The following is a 6,707-nucleotide window of genomic DNA, read 5'->3' as shown; positions in this document are numbered from 1 at the left end:
TTTTCCAGTTTCCTGTGATCCACGCAGTCAAAGGCTTTGGTGTAGTCAATAAAGCAGAAGTCGATGTTTTTCTGGAACTCACTTCCTTTTTTCAGATCCAATGGATGTTGGCAATTTGATCTCTGGTTCCTTTGCCTTTTCTGAATCCAGCTTGAACATCTGGAAGTTCACAGTTCACATACTTTTGAAGCCTTGCTTGGAGATGTTGAGCATTACTTTGCTAGGATGTGATATGAGTGCAATTGTGCATAGTTCGAGCATTCTTTGGCATTGCCTTTCTTTGGGATTGGAATGAAAACTGACCTTTTCCTGTCCTGTGGCCACTGCTGAGTTTTCAAAATTTGCTCTCAAATCGAGTACAGCACTTTCACAGCATCATCGTTTAGGATTTGAAATAGCTCAACTGGAATTCCATCACCTCCACTAGCTTTGTTTGAAGTGACACTTCCTGAGGCCCACTTGACTTCGCATTCCAGGATGTCTGGCTCTATGTGAGTGATCACACCATCATAGTTATCTTTGTCATGAAGATCTTTTTTGTGTAGTTCTTCTGTGTATTCTTGCCACCTCTTTTTATTTTTATTTTTTGAAAAGCACTTAACATTTAATGAATTTCCCAGCATGTGGCTTCAAGCCACCAGGACACAAGCCGCACCTACACCCTTAATCTTCTCCTCAGCTCTTCTGCTGAAGAATTTGGCCTTCACGATGACAGGCTGCTTTGGGAGCGTTCCTTTCCCCAGAACTTTGTAGTAACCTGATCGCACCACATCAGTGATAGGAGCAGCTCCTGTCTTGTTCTTGGCAGCATTTACTCGTGTCTGCTCACTAACCAAGGCCCACAATTTATCAAGGTTGATAGTCGGGCAGAAACTCTGGTTCCTTAAAGAGGATCCTGGGTGACACTTGTCGACGTTGATCCCGTGATGATGCAGCCACCAGCATTACCTCGGCCTCCCGGGTGTTTCCGGTGTTTGCCGATGCAGCCGTGGCCGTGGCTCACGTGGCCCCTAAGTTTCCGGGTCTTCCTTAGTCTGGATGGCAGGGCGGCGGCCTAGACGAAAGAGCACCACCTCTTTTTAGTATCTTCTGCTTCTGTTAGGTCCATACCATTTCTGTCCTTTGTTGTGCCCATCTTTGCATGAAATGTTCCCTTGGTATCTCTGATTTTCTTGAAGAGATCTCTAGTCTTTCCCATTCTGTTGTCTTCCTCTATTTCTTTGCATTGATCGCTGAGGGAGGCTTTCTTATCTCTCCTTGGTGTTCTTTGAAACTCTGCATTCAGATGGATGTATCTTTCCTTTTCTCCTTTACCTTTAGCTTCTCTTCTTTTCTCAGCTATTTGTAAGGCCTCCTCAGACAGCCATTTTGCCTTTTTGCATTTGTTTTCTGGGAATGGTCTTGATCACTGCCTCCTGTACAATGTCAGGAACCTCCATCCATAGTTCTTCAGGCACGCTGTCTGTCAGATCTAATCCCTTGAATCTATTTGTCATTTCCACTGTATAATCATTAGGGATTTGATTTAGTTCATACATGAATGGTCCAGTGGCTTTCCCTACTTTCTTCAATTTAAGCCAGAATTTTGCAATAAGTTCATGATCTGAGCCACAGTCAGCTCCAGGTCTTGTTTGCTGACTGTATAGAGCTTCTCCATCTTTGGCCACAAAGAATATCAATCTGATTTTGGTATTGACCATCTGGTGATGTCCATGTGTAGAGTCTTCTCTTGTGTTGTTGGAAAAGGGTGTTTGCCATGACCAGTGCATTCTCTTGGCAAAACTCTGTTAGCCTTTGGCCTGCTTCTTTCTGTACTTCAAGGCCAAACTTGCCTGTTACTCCAGGTATCTCTTGACTTTCTACTTTTGCATTCCAGTCCCCTATAATGAAAAGGACATCTTTTTGGGGTGTTAGTTGTAGAAGGTCTTGTAGGGTTTCACAGAGCCATTCAACTTCAGCTTCTTCAGTATTACTGGTTGGGATATAGACTTGGATTACTGTCATGTTGAATGGTTTGCCCTGGAAAGGAACAGAGATCATTCTGTCGTTTTTGAGATTGCACCCAAGTACTGCATTTCAGACTCTTTTGACTATGAGGGCTACTCCATTTCTTCTAAGGGATTCTTGCCCACAGTAGTAGATATAATGGTCATCTGAATTAAATTCTCCTATTTCAGTCCATTTTAGTTCACGGATTCCTAAAACGTCAATGTTCACTCTTGCCATCTCCTGTTTGACCACTTCCAGTTTGCCTTGATTCATGGACCTAACATTCCAGGTTTCTATGCAATATTGTTCACTGCAGCGTCAGACTTTACTTCCATCACCGGTCACATCCACAACTGGGTGCTCTTTTCACCTTGGCTGATGTCTCTTCATTCTTTCTGGAGTTATTTCTCCCTTATTCTCCAGTAGCATATTGGGCACCTACCTACCTGGGGAATTCATCTTTCAGTGTCAGAAAGACTTCAGAACTTCCAGGGAATTTGACATTGGAGGCCAGTGGGATTTGATTACAGAACTTACACAGGAATGGGAAAAGTCTTGGAGGACACAAACGTTGTGTGCACGAGGCCCCAGGAGAAAGGAGCAGTGAGTCCACAAGAGACTGACCCAGACTTGCCTGTGAGTGTTTAGGAGTCTCTGGCAGAGGCGTGGGCCAGTGGTGGCCTGCTGCAGGGTCGGGGGACTGAGTGCAACAGTGCATGCATGGGATGTTTTGCAGGCAGTCACCATTATCTTCATTACCTCCATCATAGTTTGGTCTCAGGTCAAACAACAGGGAGGGAGCACAGCCCCACCCATCAACAGAAAATCAGGTTAAAGATTTACTGAGCATGGCCCTGCCCATCAGAACAAGACCCAGTTTCCCCCTCAGTCAGTCTCTCCCATCAGGAAGCTTCCATAAGCCTCTTATCCTTCACCATCAGAGGACAGACAGACTAAAAACCACAGTCACAGAAAACTAACCAACCTGATCACGTGGACCACAACCTTGTCTAACTCAATGAAACTATGAGCCATGCCGTGTAGGGCCACCCAAGACGAACGGGTCACGGTGGAGAGTTCTAACAAAACGTGGTCCACTGCATAAGGGAATGGCAAACCACTTCAGTATTCTTGCCTCGAGAACCCCATGAACAGTGTGAAACAGCACTAGTAAATTTAAATCAGGGAAACATCTTAGTTGTGTGGGCCATGTACTTCTTTCCTTGTCCTACATACTCACAGAGCAAGTTCTGGAGGTTAGTCTTTGTGAAGGAGGAATCAGCCAGGAATTGAACTGCAAGCATCCAGACATCCTAGGGAACTTCTCTTAAGTCCCGAGTCCAACGGAGGCTTTCACAGTAACCTCGCCCTTTGGGACCTGCCTGGAATCCTTGCCAATGTGTTAGAGAGCCTTCCCTCCTCCACCACATGGCACGGACGCAGTGCGTGTGAGTCAGTGTACATGTAGAAAGTGACACTTTCACCCTTCCTCTGGAGGGCTCAGCAGCCTCCTGATTTGGGATGTCTCCCTCCCCACCCCCCTCCCCAGTTTTGGGTGTGGTGATATGCAGCCCTGGACCAGATGACTCTGGCTGCTTCTGCAGGCAGCTTGTGGAGACATCCCTTCTTGGTGAGTAGATTTGATTGACTTGTAGTTGTTGGGTTGATTTTTCCACCCTCAAAGTCACCCAGGCCCGGGTTATCAGCAGAGCTCAGAAGGGTCTGAAACTCCTGTCTCCCACATCAAAGCTCTCTAGACACAGGGACCACCACCCTACTCACCTGTCCGGCGACGTCAAGATTCTCCCATTCTCTGGCTCGTGAACTCTGTCTTGGTAACAGAGATGTTTCGTTGCCCGCATCTGCTCTCACGTATGTGTGCCATTCTTAGTGATGCCCTTCTTCCCTGTTCATGTCTCTGGTCCATGTCATCCCACCCCTCAGAGCACGGTGCCTGCTGTGTGGAGCATCCAGACCACCGGCAGCCCCCCTCTGAGTGACCACAGCCATGAAGATGATATAGAGAAAACTGGACGATAGAATGAACCCTAGTGGGCCCTTCACCCATTGCGATGCAGCTCATTCCTAATTCTGGCGCTGGGGGGCCCTGGTCTCTTTACGAGCCCTTGTCCCAAAGCGCTCCGAGGAATGGGAAGAAGAACTCTCTGCTTCGAACCAAGGATCATTTCCTGAGAGTGAATGCTCTGCAATCTCCAACTCATGGATCCCAGGGCTCAGATTCAGGTACAGCTACAACCCAATTATTTTGCGAGGAGCTAGAAGAGCATACATCTTCAAAATGCCACTTTTGCAAAGAATATAGAAACCACGAGCTATTCCTCAGACATTGCACATTTAGCAGGAAAAATGACTATTTTCCCACTAAGAGCTGTATGCGTCCTGTCCTGTATGTGCCAGGACAGAATACCACAGGAGGGTCTGTGCCCTTGGCAGCACAGTGCGCGCATCTGATTGTACAAAAGGCGCCAAGGAGGGCTCGGAGTGAGGACTTGCTGTATTTATATCTCTGTGGACAATACTTTTCTTTAAAACCAAAGGTCACATTGATTATTTCATCCAGTTTTGAAATTAGCCCCAAAGACTTTTCCAGCCATAGGAGGAAATTTGAAAACACCCTGACTGATAAGAGCGTCTTGGGGGCATCAGACTACAGGCGGACTGTGGGACTCACACATGCTACGGGCTCACCCTGGTTTGCCTGGTAAACTTCTAGGCTCTTTACAACACTTCATAGAAACTCCTTTCCTTTTTTTTTTTTCCTGCAAAAAGCATTGTGGTTTCCCTTTGACTGTTTCAGCTTGAGGCTGAACCTTCGGAAGAGAAACGCCCAGTCCAGCCGGGGACCAGCCAGCCTGCGGAGGTTGGTCAGGTGGGCAACCATCTTGCGTTTCACCTGCTTGTGCAGGACGTGGCTCCAGGAATCAGGGAGGGGTGTCGGCAAGGGGAAAGCCCGGGGCCTGGGGGACCCATGAAGGCCTGGTTCAGGTTCTTATCCGTGAGCAGGGCGGTCCCACGGCGTCCGCGGTCTGACCCCTCGACCCCGGACCGCTTCTGCACGTTCTGGAAGAGGGCGCAGCCACAGCATTAGATCTGCATTTTCAAGAGGCTCGGGGACCTCCTGCTTCTCCTCCGTCAATCTGAGGAACCGTGGCCCACCCCCTCCAGAGCCGCCTCGTCGTCGGGGTGGAAAGAGAAGCCCTCAGAGGTAGGGTAGGAGGCCCGTAGATGCATGTTGACCACGTGGGTGACGCGGTCTCCATCTGGGTGGAGAAATTATACCAAATCTGGGAGCTCACAGCTGGCTGGCAATAAGCAGCTCAGCTCAGAAAATGGTGTTGGCTGGTCCCAGAGGTCAAGGACGTTGAGTGGGTGATCCTGGAGGTTACGACTGAATAAAGGTTTGGAGGGTGATCGGAGGCTGAAGGAAGGGGCATCCTGGGTCTGTTCCGACCAAACACTGTGGAAGTTAGACCCGTAGGATCGCCTAGAAACTTTCATGATATTAAGCCGTGAGATTTCTTCTCCGTGTTTGCTTTTCTGAATTTAACAGGAATTTACCCTGCATGCGTGGTTAGTCACTTGTCATGCGACCCTCTTCGCAACCCTGTGGACTGTGGACCTCCAGGCTCCTCTGTCCATGAGATTCTCCAGGCAAGAATACTGGAGTGGATTGCCATGCCCTCCTCCAGGGGATCTTCCCAACCCAAGGACTGAACCTGTGTCTCCCATATCTCCTGCATTGGCCCATGTGTTTTTTGTTTTTGTTTTTGTTTTTTTACAAGTAATGCCACCTGGGAAGCCTGGAATTTAATTTTGCTATGTATTTTACTGGGATTGCTGTAGCTGAAATTCAATACATAGCAAACTTCTCAGGTAGTCTTAGAAATGCTTGTCCACTAGAGAGGAAAGACTTCAAGAAACACCAGGAGGAAGAAAGAATTAGGACTTAGCCAGGACGGCCACACAGGGCGGTGATCATCTCTGCCCCTCTGGGTAAAACAAACCATCCAAACAACGGTTAACACTCCAAACAGTTCTTCCCTTCCCCAAACCGCCCTTAATCCACTGTCCCTGAAACTGACTCGGCACACGCTGGCGCTCCAGTGGAGACCGTCACCTCCCCCAGCCCTGTCGCCGGCTCTGTCCCCTTCAGACTGGGCCCTGACAGCAGGCACTTCCCATAAGGTCTGCTGCCCCTGCGCGTGGGCCGATCGCTCCCGTGTGCAACTGGTCTGCAAACGTGTGAGTCTGCCGGTGAGGCAAGGTGAGCACCGACTCCTGTTCTGAGCGCCGTCAGTGTAGAACCCTAGGCAGAGGTCGCTGGGCAGAATCGGCCCATCTCCATGGCAACCACTGTCGTGGGCCATCTTGTTTGTCATGACCCATACTGTCCCTAACCAGCCAGCTCCCATCTCCATATTAGGTCAAGGGGGCACCAAAAGAGCTCCGACCAATGACTTAATGCCACCCCGTCCATAAGAATTTTCTTTATCCTGAGCCTATAAAAATTGGCCAAAACCCCACAAAGGCGTCGCCTCTCCCTGTCAGGAAGTCAGCCTGCTGTCTTCTCAAGGCCCCTCACGACCTCTTTCTTTCTTTTGCTCTCAGTAAACTCTCTCTTCTAAAATACTATGTCTGGAAACTCTTTTCCAACCCACGCTCAGACTGCCCAACCATCAGCACACCATCAAACCTGC

At 48.7% G+C, this 6,707-nt stretch overlaps 1 pseudogene; it reads right to left on the bottom strand.

Annotated features, from left to right (window-relative positions):
• Window positions 1–582: 582 nt before the first annotated feature.
• LOC113875787 lies at window positions 583–1,054 on the bottom strand (annotated as a pseudogene).
• Between the last annotated feature and the right edge of the window lie 5,653 nt (window positions 1,055–6,707).

This window comes from Bos indicus x Bos taurus, chromosome 18 (assembly GCF_003369695.1).
Source record: "Bos indicus x Bos taurus breed Angus x Brahman F1 hybrid chromosome 18, Bos_hybrid_MaternalHap_v2.0, whole genome shotgun sequence".
Classification (NCBI taxonomy): Eukaryota; Metazoa; Chordata; class Mammalia; order Artiodactyla; family Bovidae; genus Bos; species Bos indicus x Bos taurus.
Note: the sequence above shows the minus strand (reverse complement) of the source record. Positions and strands in the feature narration are given on the sequence as shown.